Here is a 14,258-nt window from a genome sequence, read left to right on the forward strand (position 1 = left end):
AAGGGGCATAAGAGATCAGTTCATTCAATCCCCTGGGGCTGAGGGTGTTCAGACGGTGGATCCACTTTAACTCAGTCTGTAACAACAGTCTTTCATGGTCACCACCATGTATCGGCGATGGAATGAATTCTATAATCATGCTCCTTAATGAGGCTAGAGGGTGTTTGTGTTCAACAGAATGTTGTGAGACTAGTGTATCACCCGAGCCCTTGCCCAGGGCAGCACAGATCATTGACCTATGGTTAGCCATTCTGTCTCGAAAGGAGGTAATAGTCTTGTCGATGTATACTAAGCTGCAGGGACACTTCAAGACGTAAATGGTTTGTGCAATCACTCTCCCTTAAAAGCCGAAAATGCTAGCGGCATGGGAGGATCTAGCCTGAAGGCAGTCTCTCCCATTTAAAAGCCGCATAGCAGTTGGCAGGGGGAGGATTTAGCACACAGTTTAAAACCAAGGCATAGGAGTTGTTCACATGAAGTAATGCTATTAAGAAGAGAGGTAAGATACCTATTTTACTATGATTAAAGGTAAACAAGTTAGGGACCACCGTATGGGGTTTACCTTGACGTGGTATGGTGGCTTATCAATTTTATGATCATAACTTTGTAACTAAAAAACCCTGTTTCAAAACTATATGCACTAGCATTTTTACTTGAATCATTGAGACAGGGAATTAGATTTTTTGAAATTGGCCTCAGGTGTGCACCCACAACCTTTCTTTTTTGTATTTGTAATTGCTGGGAGCTATGGCTAAGCTCCATGTGGTTTGTTGCACCCTCATACCCACCCTTTTAGATTTTTGGTGGTCCTATTGTCCCTTTAATTATTTGCTTTGGTTTGTGCAATCACTCTCCCTTAAAAGCCGAAAATGCTAGCGGCATGGGAGGATCTAGCCTGAAGGCAGTCTCTCCCATTTAAAAGCCGCATAGCAGTTGGCAGGGGGAGGATTTAGCACACAGTTTAAAACCAAGGCATAGGAGTTGTTCACATGAAGTAATGCTATTAAGAAGAGAGGTAAGATACCTATTTTACTATGATTAAAGGTAAACAAGTTAGGGACCACCGTATGGGGTTTACCTTGACGTGGTATGGTGGCTTATCAATTTTATGATCATAACTTTGTAACTAAAAAACCCTGTTTCAAAACTATATGCACTAGCATTTTTACTTGAATCATTGAGACAGAGAATTAGATTTTTTGAAATTGGCCTCAGGTGTGCACCCACAACCTTTCTTTTTTGTATGGTGTATCACCACATGAAATCTCTGGAGTAAGTATGCGTGCCCATTCTAAAGTAGGTGCCCTGTGGGGGGATTTCATCATTAGTGTCAAGTATGAAACTATAGGATAGACAAGGAACATACTTCTTCCAACTCACCATCTGGAGGTCCTTGTTAGTGAACAGTGTGAGCATTAATGCAAGGGACAGTTACATAGGACATGTGCTGTAATAGGTAAAACAGTCCCTATGTCCAGTAGTGCTGGGCTTGGCTGCATGAAGAGGTATTACCCCTCCCATCAACTTAGTAGAAAGGGGCATAAGAGATCAGTTCATTCAATCCCCTGGGGCTGAGGGTGTTCAGACGGTGGATCCACTTTAACTCAGTCTGTAACAACAGTCTTTCATGGTCACCACCATGTATCGGCGATGGAATGAAGTCTATAATCATGCTCCTTAATGAGGCTAGAGGGTGTTTGTGTTCAACAGAATGTTGTGAGACTAGTGTATCACCCGAGCCCTTGCCCAGGGCAGCACAGATCATTGACCTATGGTTAGCCATTCTGTCTCGAAAGGAGGTAATAGTCTTGTCGATGTATACTAAGCTGCAGGGACACTTCAAGACGTAAATGATATATATACATATCTGGCATTGTAACAAAGGCGTGGCCAAGTATAATTCTGGAAAATAAATACAAATAAAGTTGGGAAAAAATTAACAAATGAACTGAACGAAACTTTTGGAAAGTGAACAACTCCTATAATACCTTGTACTATATTAATGATATTTTGGCTCAGAGTACTGTAAGCGAAGGGCTGATTTATGTTAAAGATGAATAGGTTCCATAGTTTAGACTAAATATTCATGTTTATCTTGGTTGTCTTCTTGATCAGTTATACAGTTGTTGTTTTTGTTGTTTTTTTTGCAGATGGAGTTGGCTGAGGTTGTCCAGTGGCGTCGAGCTATTCTGGCTGTGAGCGTAAACCTCTTGGCCTTTGCACTTTCCACTACTGCCCTTCTCAGCAGCTACTGGTGTGTAGGAACTCGGAAGGTCCCATATAGGAATCTGGTATTCTTGTGAGGAGAACATACTTGGTACAGGTGAGCAACACTAAATAAGTCAGCCATCATTAAAGCAAACACAAGTGTCTAGCCAATGTATTTGGTGTATATAAATAAGTTCTGTCCACATAGGCAGGGTCGGACTGGCGGGTTCTGAACCTCGGGGGCCCTGTGCACATGCGCAAAAGCTTGTGCATCAGTGTGAATGGCAGACGCACTGCGCGCATGACAGGCCCACCACACACATGTGCGAATGGGGAGCATACATCGCCGCACAACTTTTTTTCCATTCTATAATCACGAAAAGGAGTGGTGAGAGTGGACATCCTTGCCTTGTACTGTTATTAATGGTAACGGGATCTGGCAATGTGCCATTTATCTGCAAGCAGGCTTGAAGTTCGGCCCCATGCCCATCCAGGATAGAGTATGGAAAATAAGATTCCAATCGACTCTGTCGAATGCCTTCTCGGCATCTGTGGTCATTAATGCCAAAGGCACTTTCTTTTGTTCACAATAATGTAATACGCTGTATAGTCGTAAAGTATTGTCATGTGCCTCTCTTTTATGTATAAAGCCCACACTCATTTACATCTGCAATCCTTGGCTGTGGTCCATTCTACTCTGCTGCCCAAAGATTCTTTCTGCATTTGTAGGTGCACAACAATCCCTCCCCAGACATTTCTATAGACATGGGTGCAACTACAGAGGAGACTGACCCTGTTATACTGGGGGCTCAGTGAGGCCAAATTAAAAAGCAGCTCCGTTAGAATTGGCCAACGTACCAATATTTAGGGGCCCTGAATTGAATTTGCTGTGGTTTCCAGTAACACCTAGGAACACCACTCTCTACCACTCTCCACAGCCAAAATCTGTTTCCATGTGTCACAAATCCATTGATCTATATTATAGCATCCTCACTGGCAGTGGACTGAGGGCAAACCTATCTGTGTGCTGTGTTGAAGAAGGCCTTATAAATGGTTGCAGATACAATATTTAAAGCAAGAAACAAAGGAGACAGAAGTAGGGAATCCACTATTTGGGATTCGGACGAATCCCCGAATCCTTGGTGAAAGATTCGGGTAAATACTGAACAGAATCCGAATCCTAATTTGCATATGCAAATTAAGGGCAGGAAAGGAAAAAGTGGAAAAATTCTTCTTTTATGATGAAAAGTCACGTGACTTCCCTACCTGCAAATTAGGATTCGTATATGGTTCAGCCAGGCAAAAGGATTCGGCCAAATCCGAATCCTACTGAAAAAGGCCGAATCCTGGATTCTGTGCATCCCTAGTTAGAAGTTGCACTGCTGACATTTATTCTTTCACTTTTTTGATCCAATATTTTATATAGTATACACTTTACTAAAAGCCAGAAATCTTAACGTTGAACAGCACTATTTTTTTTTTACTTTTTAAAGTGTGCCCCTTTAATTTGTGTTTCCTTGTTTAGCTTATTGGTAATGATAATGAATATTATTTTTGTTACCATGACTGACATTCCAGGGATCCTGTGACTTTCATTGGGCTCAGAATTAGTGTACATAATTCTACTAGTCATAAGCTTTGGTATCAAACCATACCATAGTGATGTAAATACATAAGATGTCTATTCACAGTGTAGCAGCCTTAAATTTCAGCTCATGTCTCTGCAAGTCATGAAGTGACTGTGTGTATGAGTATATCAATTTCATCTCATATTATTGGCCTTTTGTTATTGATCAGTCTACTTTGTTGCCCACAGGTCTCCTCGGCATGGTGGCACACATGATTTATACCCAGGTTTTCCAAACCACAGTCAGTCTTGGGCCAGAAGATTGGAGACCCCATTCCTGGGATTATGGATGGGCTTTTTAGTATGTTGTTGTTTTTTTTGTTTTTTTAAGAAACAAAAGTACAGTAAAAGTACAGTATGTTCACCTATTATGGTGATATATTTAAATTAAATAAGAACTTAATTAAGATATATGTCACACTAGTTAAACATAGTGTCATTTCAACCTTATCCTTAAACCTCACATACAGTTTTACTTAAAGTTTTACAGTATTTTACAGTATATTTTAGGACTACATCATTACAGATCTGTCAGAGATCCAAGAATAGTATGATATGCCTTTTTTGGTCACGATTTGTGCAGTGTATTTGCCTTACAAAAACCATAGTAAATTGTGAATTAATATTAAAAAATGTACAAGTCCCATTAAAGGTACTTTTTGTGGTCTTTATACTCTGTAATATATATGAATCGGGTGGATCATGATATACTGGTTCTCTTTTTTTTTCATCACTGCCTGGGCATCTTTTACCTGTTGTATGGTTTCTGCTGTTACCACTCTGAACACATACACTAAGACCCTGCTTGAATTTCGCAGAAATCAAAAGGCCTTTGAGCAAAACTTGAAAGAACACTCCTGTTTTTTGAACCACAAGCAAATGAGCTATGTGGAGAAGCCTATCAACTCCCTGTCAGAAAGTGCTGACTTTTACTCAGAGCTTCAGAAGAAGGTCCTGCTTAGAGACCATTCAATAGATCTGGAGGACGTAGAGGAATCTTTGGAGGATGAGCACTGCTAAATTTACTTTTGTCTTATAAAACTATATTTTTAACCTTGGGACTAGGCTGTATTGGAGAGACTTCATAGATATCAAGGAATAAGAGTTACATATTCAAATTAGCTTTAACATATTTGAATTTTAAATTATATGTATGCTTTTTATAGAAACTGTATAGATGACTTTGCTTCAGTGGGAGGTTTTTTTATACTTCTTCATATTCTGACAATGAAGAATGCCATTGCTTTGCTGGGACACTCCTGGCTCAGTCATAATATAGGTATGGAATTATTATATTTCTTTGTTGAAAGATTATATATGTTAAAGCACTGCGTATCTTGACAGCGCTATATAAATAAATGATGATGATGATGATGATGATATGTTCTAGAGGAAGGTTACGAGATTAGTATGTAGGTTTTGACCATGGAATTTTAAATGTTACATTTGCCAATTTAAAAAAGAAATCTTCCTCCAGAATGTCAATTGTAATAAAGCCACACTAGGGGGCACATTTACTTAGCTCGAGTGAAGGAATAGAATAAAAAATAATTTGAATTTCGAAGTATTTTTTTGGCTTCTTCGACCATCAAATTGGCTACTTCGACCTTCGACTACGACTTTGAATCAAACAATTCGAAATAAAAATCGTTCGACTATTCGACCATTCGATAGTCGAAGTACTGTCTCTTTAAAAAAATTTTCGACCACCTAAAAACCTACCGAACCTCAATGTTAGCCTATGGGGAAGGTCCCCATAGGCTTTCTAGCCAATTTGTGATCGAAGGAAAACCGATCGGTCGATGGATTAAGATCGATAAGATCGGTTCGAAGGATTTAATCGTTCGATCAAACGATTATTCCTTTGATCGTTCTATCGAACGAATAGCGCTAATTCCTTCGACTTCGATATTCAAAGTCGAAGGATTTAACTTCAACAGTCGAATATCGAGGGTTAATTAACCCTCGATATTCGACCCTAAGTAAATGTGCCCCTAGATGTAGAATATACATCTAGACGTTCAAATGTTTTCATAAATAACCTCCTATTCATGTGTGAGTACATTAGAATTTATTAGAGTAAAAAAAATTCACATCAATTTGAAATTCGACCTTTGATAAGTCTGCCCCTTAATGTCCAAGAGGAAGCTTATATTTATTGTTATTGCCTATCATCATCCAAATGTTTTGTTGCAAGCTTGGGGTTTAGATTTGGGCACCTACTTTTTTGCCGCCGCTTATGTGGTATATGTTGTTTTTGAATTAGGTGTCCCCATTTGGGTTTGGGTATATTTCATGTCCTAACTCCAAGTCAGGTGCCGACTCTATAAAGGTAAATTAGACTAAATATAAATCTCAAATTGGGACCTTCACAAGATGCAGAAAGTAGTGGTGAGATACAGGTACCCAGCCAAATATGTATATCTAATTAGTTACCAGTGTCGGACTGGCCCACAGGGATACCAGGAAAAGCCCCAGTGGACCCAGTTGTCAGTGGGCCCTTGTGCTGCTAAAAATTTGGCCTATTTCATGGTCATTCCCTATTTCTATGAGAAAAAGAGGCTTATTAGATGGAATAATTGATTATAATATGAAAAGAGACTAGTAGAATGGAGGTTGAGTGAGGAGAGGAAGAATAATAATACTGACAGTGGTGCCCTGGTCTAAGGTTTTTGGGTGGGCCCCTGGTGTCCTAGTCCAACACTGTAAGTTACCTACTGTTCACTGATCTCTAGGGATGTAGCGAACGTCGCGAACGGTTCGCGAACCCCATAGACTTCAATGGGAAGGCGAACTTTAACATCTAGAAAAGACATTTCTGGCCAGAAAAATGATTTTAAAGTTGTTTAAAGGGTGCAACGACCTGGACAGTGGCATGCCAGAGGGGGATCAAGGGCAAAAATGTATCTGAAAAATCTGCCTGTGTGTGCTTGGAAGAGATAGTGTAGGGGGAGAGCTGTTAGTGATTTCAGGGACAGATGATAGTAAGTTTGCTGGCTAGTAATCTGCTTGATACTGCTCTGTATTGGAGGGACAGAAGTCTGCAGGGATTTGAGGGACATTTTAGCTTAGGTAGCTTTGCTGGCTAGTAATCTACTGTTCTCTTTAAACAACTGCCATACGTTGACCTTGTAGGCATTGTTTGCCCAGTTTTTTTGGACGCAGCCACTGAAGCACAGTTGCCAGAAAAAATATGCCATATAAATGCTGAAAATAGTCATTTTTCGCCATACGTTGACCTTGTAGACATTGTTTGCCCAGTTTTTTGGACGCAGCCACTGAAGCACAGTTGCCAGAAAAAATATGCCATATAAATGCTGAAAATAGTAATTTTTCGCCATACGTTGACCTTGTAGACATTGTTTGCCCAGTTTTTTTGGTTGCAGCCACTGAAGCACAGTTGCCAGAAAAAATATGCCACATAAATGCTGAAAATAGTCATTTTTTGCCAAAAAAAGTGACTCCGGTGTTTTTTCTGGAGACGGTAATATTATGGATATTTAGACAGAATGGGAACAAGGTCACACAGCTCGATGGTGGGTTGAAGAAAACAGTGTGCAAATAATGCCTACAAGGCCAACGTATACACTACTACAGCGGTGGATACGGATTACGTAAAATATATGAATGCTGCTTGAAAAAAGTGACTCCGGTGTTTTTTCTGGAGACGGTAATATTATGGATATTTAGACAGAATGGGAACAAGGTCACACAGCTCGATGGCGGGTTGAAGAAAACAGTGTGCAAATAATGCCTACAAGGCCAACGTATACACTACTACAGCGGTGGATACGGATTACGTAAAATATATGAATGCTGCTTGAAAAAAGTGACTCCGGTGTTTTTTCTGGAGACGGTAATATTATGGATATTTAGACAGAATGGGAACAAGGTCACACAGCTCGATGGCGGGTTGAAGAAAACAGTGTGCAAATAATGCCTACAAGGTCAACGTATACACTACTACAGCGGTGGATACGGATTACGTAAAATATATGAATGCTGCTTGAAAAAAAGTAACTCAAGTGGTTTTTCTAGAGACGATAATATTATCAATATTTAGACAAAATGTGAACAAGCTCACACAGCTCGATGGCGGGTTGAAGAAAACACTGTGCAAATAATGCCTACAAGGCCAACGTATACACTACTACAGCGGTGGATACGGATTACGTAAAATATATGAATGCTGCTTGAAAAAAGTGACTCCGGTGTTTTTTCTGGAGACGGTAATATTATGGATATTTAGACAGAATGGGAACAAGGTCACACAGCTCGATGGCGGGTTGAAGAAAACAGTGTGCAAATAATGCCTACAAGGCCAACGTATACACTACTACAGCGGTGGATACGGATTACGTAAAATATATGAATGCTGCTTGAAAAAAGTGACTCCGGTGTTTTTTCTGGAGACGGTAATATTATGGATATTTAGACAGAATGGGAACAAGGTCACACAGCTCGATGGCGGGTTGAAGAAAACAGTGTGCAAATAATGCCTACAAGGTCAACGTATACACTACTACAGCGGTGGATACGGATTACGTAAAATATATGAATGCTGCTTGAAAAAAAGTAACTCAAGTGGTTTTTCTAGAGACGATAATATTATCAATATTTAGACAAAATGTGAACAAGGTCACACAGCTCGATGGCGGGTTGAAGAAAACAGTGTGCAAATAATGCCTACAAGGTCAACGTATACACTACTACAGCGGTGGATACGGATTACGTAAAATATATGAATGCTGCTTGAAAAAAGTAACTCAAGTGGTTTTTCTAGAGACGATAATATTATCAATATTTAGACAAAATGTGAACAAGCTCACACAGCTCGATGGCGGGTTGAAGAAAACACTGTGCAAATAATGCCTACAAGGCCAACGTATACACTACTACAGCGGTGGATACGGATTACGTAAAATATATGAATGCTGCTTGAAAAAAGTGACTCCGGTGTTTTTTCTGGAGACGGTAATATTATGGATATTTAGACAGAATGGGAACAAGGTCACACAGCTCGATGGCGGGTTGAAGAAAACAGTGTGCAAATAATGCCTACAAGGCCAACGTATACACTACTACAGCGGTGGATACGGATTACGTAAAATATATGAATGCTGCTTGAAAAAAGTGACTCCGGTGTTTTTTCTGGAGACGGTAATATTATGGATATTTAGACAGAATGGGAACAAGGTCACACAGCTCGATGGCGGGTTGAAGAAAACAGTGTGCAAATAATGCCTACAAGGCCAACGTATACACTACTACAGCGGTGGATACGGATTACGTAAAATATATGAATGCTGCTTGAAAAAAGTGACTCCGGTGTTTTTTCTGGAGACGGTAATATTATGGATATTTAGACAGAATGGGAACAAGGTCACACAGCTCGATGGCGGGTTGAAGAAAACAGTGTGCAAATAATGCCTACAAGGCCAACGTATACACTACTACAGCGGTGGATACGGATTACGTAAAATATATTATGGCTGCTTGAAAAAAGTGACTCCGGTGTTTTTTCTGGAGACGGTAATATTATGGATATTTAGACAGAATGTGAACAAGGTCACACAGCTCGATGGCGGGTTGAAGAAAACAGTGTGCAAATAATGCCTACAGGGCAAATAATGCCTAAAAGGTCAACTTATACACTACTACAGCGGTAGTAAAATAAAAAAAAGTAAAATAAAAAAAAATGAATATTAAAAAAAAAAATTAAAGTTGGTGCTGCTGAACTACTAGGAGCAGCAGATTAGCACACCAGTCCCACTCCCCAACACTGCTAGACTAATAGCACTGGGCTCTTATAGTAGTAGTAGTAGTAGTAGTAGTAAAACAACAAAAAAATAAATAAAAGCAGTCCTTACAAGGACTACTGTTATTGCAGCAGTCAGCAGATGAGATCAGAAGCAGGACAGCTGCCCACTGCAGCTACATACAGAGCACTGCAGTAGAAGGTAGATTACTAGCCAGCAAAGCTACCTAAGCTTAAATGTCCCTCAAACCCCTGCAGACTTCTGTCCCTCCAATAACAGAGCAGTATCAAAACGATTACTAGCCAGCAAACTTTCAACTGTCCCTGAAATCACTAACAGGCAGCAGCTCTCTCCCTACACTATCTCTTCAGCACACACAGGCAGAGTGAAAAAACGCTGCAGGGCTTCGGTTTTTATAGGGAAGGGGAGTGGTCCAGGGGAGAGCTTCCTGATTGGCTGCCATGTACCTGCTGGTCTGGGGTGAGAGGGCAAAAAAAAGCGCCAACAATGGCGAACCCAAAATGGCGAACGTCGCGCGACGTTCGCGAACTTCCGGCGAGCGCGAACACCCGATGTTCGCGCGAACAAGTTCGCCGGCGAACAGTTCGCGACATCTCTACTGATCTCCAGTTCTGTCTGTACAGGAAGAAATAGGCAAGAGGGGACATCATGTTTACTGGAAGAAGACATAACAATAGAAATATACAGTCACAGAATTATCTCTTAAACTTCAGGTAGAAGCTATATATGGTGTCAGAATATTTCATACTTGAAAGATGTTTGAAGTGTTATTAGGATTTAGTATGTATATTAAATATGGGATAATGTAGCCTTCTTCCTTCATGCATAGTCTATGTTATTGCAGCAAAGACATTAGAAAATATATTTAATTTCAGACATTCAGGACCAGCATTTTGTTCTCACTGTAGTCATACTTGACAAAGGGCCCCCACAGGCTCGAAACATTGTGTGGCAAATAAAAACTTTTGAGCAGTTAATCTCTGCTTTAGTTCCTCATTATTCTTGTACACTCATTTTTTGGATTATATATGCATCCTTAGGCGGAGGTGTAATACAAGAATTATGGCCAAAGAGTCTACAAATTGCTAAGTCTGAGGATTCCCAGAACCTCCCCTTTTTTTGTTTCCACTGTAGGGTCACAAGAATTGGTTCTAAAAGCTAGACATTAAACATTTTTTCCTTTGCTAATAAATGGCATTACTTACAAAAGCCAAGAAAAAAAATGCTCATTTCACTTTTTTTTGTATTTTTGTCTATTTCCATGTACATCCAAAGTTTTTCTTGACTTGTTTTTTTTTTTTTATGCAGTGAATTTTCTATCTGCTCTGCTGGGTTAACTAAACAAATCAGTTGCACCAGTTATTAAATTCACCAACACGTTAACTCCATTTTTATATTGACTTAATATGACCCAGTGCACCTTTATAGCCATGATACAAAGACACACACAAAGACCAATTGGATGAGCAAGACTTGTATTTTAGTTCTCTGAGACATATAATATCAAAATATTTACATTAGTGCATAAAATACATGTTAATTCCATTCCACAAAAAGCAATAGCCCAATGATCTTATGTACAATGCCCATTAGTAAGAGTGTAATAGTAAAGAAAAAGCTATTTTACCCATATACATAAAAAGAGATTTAAAGTGGATTGCAGACACAGAATTTAAAAGGCTAGGCTACAGAGAAACCTATCTATGTGACTAAAAGGGTATTACATGGAAAGGAGTGTCAGACTGACCATCTTCTTTTTGTATATAATCTTGTAAGATAAAATATGTATTTTTTATATTAAAATACATATTTTTATTATATATTATCCTGTAAATATGAACTGAAAGGAAATAAAATTCACACATGTTGCATTGGCTCTCTAATTGTTTTGTGGTGTAATATTTTAAACAGAGGCTAAGGCTGACCCTAACTAACATTAAAAAATATAAAGATATTAGGGTTAACAGAGGCAACTAGAAATGGGTCAGAATTGCAGAGAAGCTCAACCTCAGCCTGGGATAACAGGAAAAACTAGGCTTTGTCTGGGCTTTTTTTTTTTTAGAATACCTAAACACTGATGGGGGTGTATGGGGAAACAAGGCATGCATAATTGCATATGTTATGGAGGGTTTACTTGGGGAAGGAAACAAAGACATTCATTTGACATACAGCAACCACTAGATATTGGTATGGCAAGTAAAGGCAATACATGGATCAGTTATGTAGGGACAACAATATATTTGTAGAGTGGCCAAGAGACCATTATAAGGCACAGAGTAACACCTAGGCACTGGTATGGCAGATAGAGAAAACAAGCCATGGAATAAGCTTGCAGGGACACCCATAGATTGATATGTCCAACAGTGAAGCTTAAGCCTGGTTTGATCAGACTGGTGAAACTAGGCATGGCTCCTGAATGCGGTGTCAACCAGGCATGTGCAAGATACAAAGGGTAAAATAGACATGAGTAGGGTAGGCTGGGATAACTTAGTAAGGGTAGGGCATCTGTTCCCAGTACATTATACTCCATATAGACAAAATCCAGAAGCACACAAAAAAAAGTTGCTGCATGAAAATAGGTGATTTATTTAGCCTATAAGCATTTCACAAACAAGGCAATGTTTTGGACCCCTCCAGGCCCTTTATCAAGCCTGGAGGGATCCGAACATTGCCTTGTTTGTGAAATTGGATTTTGTCTATACAGACTTTGTCCCTGTGCAAGCAAGGGGATTTCTGGTTGAGCACCCACCACTTTTAACAAGTGGAAACTTTACAGGTAGAGCAGCAGTACATTATATACAGCCATATGTTTTCTCTTATCTTAGTGCATCTCCTTGTAACTGATGGAAATCCATGTAACAATATTGTCCCTGCATGACCATTGTGTTTGTGTTGTTAGTGCACTGCGTGATCTTTTGGCCCACTCAATTCTGCAGCTATGATCTGAACAGTCAGCTGAAGGGGTGGTTACAATTGATTTTCCTTGAGGCCACACAAAGGTATTGTGGATGGAAAATGTAATTACAAGCTTCTTCTTGAACTAGATTTATCTTAACACAAGTCAGATACTGGACATTGCATAGATGTCAGACTCTTATATAGTTGTGCAGAAACTGAAATACATGTTTTTCATCTGTGTTTTTTGTCTACAGACATTAATTCCAGTTAATCTTTCACATTATTGTCTGCTCTTGTTATCACTCCAACATAATGCTATTCCAACACCTTGTTTATAACTTGTTACAAACAAAAGTGTAGTTATTTAGTCCACTGTGGAAATTACTGAAGGGCATTTCGCTAGGAGTGACTTCTTAAAGGATAAGTAAACCTTAAAATAAGTGAATGTAAAATGAGTGCTATTCTAAGAACTTTTGCAATTTATATTCATTATTTTTCCCCCCCAAGATATTAAGTGATACATGTGCTGTTAATATGAATACATTTTGTTCCAACAGCGCCACCTACTGATCAGTTTCTGACCAGCCTGACCACCAAGTAGTTGAGGAAGTTGTCAGGAGAAAGAAAGAGGCTGCTCTGATGTTCTTCTGCTTAGGAAAAAAAATAGAAACTTTCTCAAGTCTTTCATCAGAGCAGCCTCTTTCTTTCTCCTGACAACTTCCCTGACTACTTCCCTGACTACCGGGGGTCAGAATGGTCAGAAACTAACCAGCAGGTGGCGCTGTTGTAACAAAACCCATTCATATAAACAGCACATGTAATATCTTGGGGGAAAAGGAAAATAAATAGAACTCTCATCAATTTTACATTCATTTGTTTTGAAGGTTTACTTATCCTTTAAGGGGGTTGTTCACCTTCAAACCCTTTTTTTCAGTTCAGTTGTTTTCAGACAGTTCACCAGAAATAAAGACGTTTTCCAATTACTTTCCATTTTCTATTTGTGATCTTTTTTTAATATTAAAGTGTAAAGTTTAATTTTCACCATCTAAAGCAGCTCTGGGAGGGTGGTCTCAGGGTTATTTACTAAGCTCCGAATACCCGAAATTCCCCGAAATCAGAAAAATTAGTGTTTTTTTTAATAAAATCTGACTTTTAAAAATTTTTGAAAATTTGAGCTTTTCCCGCAAAGCAAATTTTCGGGAAAATTTCATAATAAATAAGCGTTAAACCCGAGCGGGTTAGATCCGAGTTTGTAGCAGCCAATATTGAGATAAATTCGGACCTTGATAAATAACCCCCTAAAACTGTTCTAAACTGATACATTTAGTTAATACATTTGTTATCTTTGTCCCTGCTGAGCAGAATCCCTGAGTTTCATTAAAGGCAGCTGTTAGATTTGATACAATAGTTGCTAATATTCCACAGATGCTACTGAGAAATATCAACTAATTGTATCAACTAAATGCAGCAAATTGTAATAGTTCAGATGTTTCTGGATCACTGAGCTGCCAGACTGAAACACTAGAGGCAGGAACATTCTACTTTAAACTTCAATTTTGGAAAACCGGTAAAAAATTAAAAATGGAAAGCAACTGAAAAAAGTCTTTGTTTCTGGTGAACAATCTGAAAACAACTCAACTGAAGAAGTGTTTTGAAGGTGAACAATCCTTTTAACAATAAGTATGTGCTCTGTGGTAGAATAAAGAGAAATATCATTATTTTCAATCTTAATTTTTCAACAAACA

General features: G+C 39.0%; 1 long non-coding RNA gene across 1 annotated transcript; it reads left to right on the forward strand.

Moving 5' to 3' along the window:
• Window positions 1-439: 439 nt before the first annotated feature.
• On the forward strand, window positions 440-5,212 carry LOC108715714. The gene is made up of 3 exons (XR_005960993.1): window positions 440-499; window positions 2,151-2,323; window positions 4,025-5,212. It is a non-coding gene; the product is annotated as an uncharacterized LOC108715714 (long non-coding RNA).
• The last annotated feature ends 9,046 nt before the right edge of the window (window positions 5,213-14,258 follow it).

This window comes from Xenopus laevis, chromosome 4S, assembly GCF_017654675.1.
Source record: "Xenopus laevis strain J_2021 chromosome 4S, Xenopus_laevis_v10.1, whole genome shotgun sequence".
Classification (NCBI taxonomy): Eukaryota; Metazoa; Chordata; class Amphibia; order Anura; family Pipidae; genus Xenopus; species Xenopus laevis.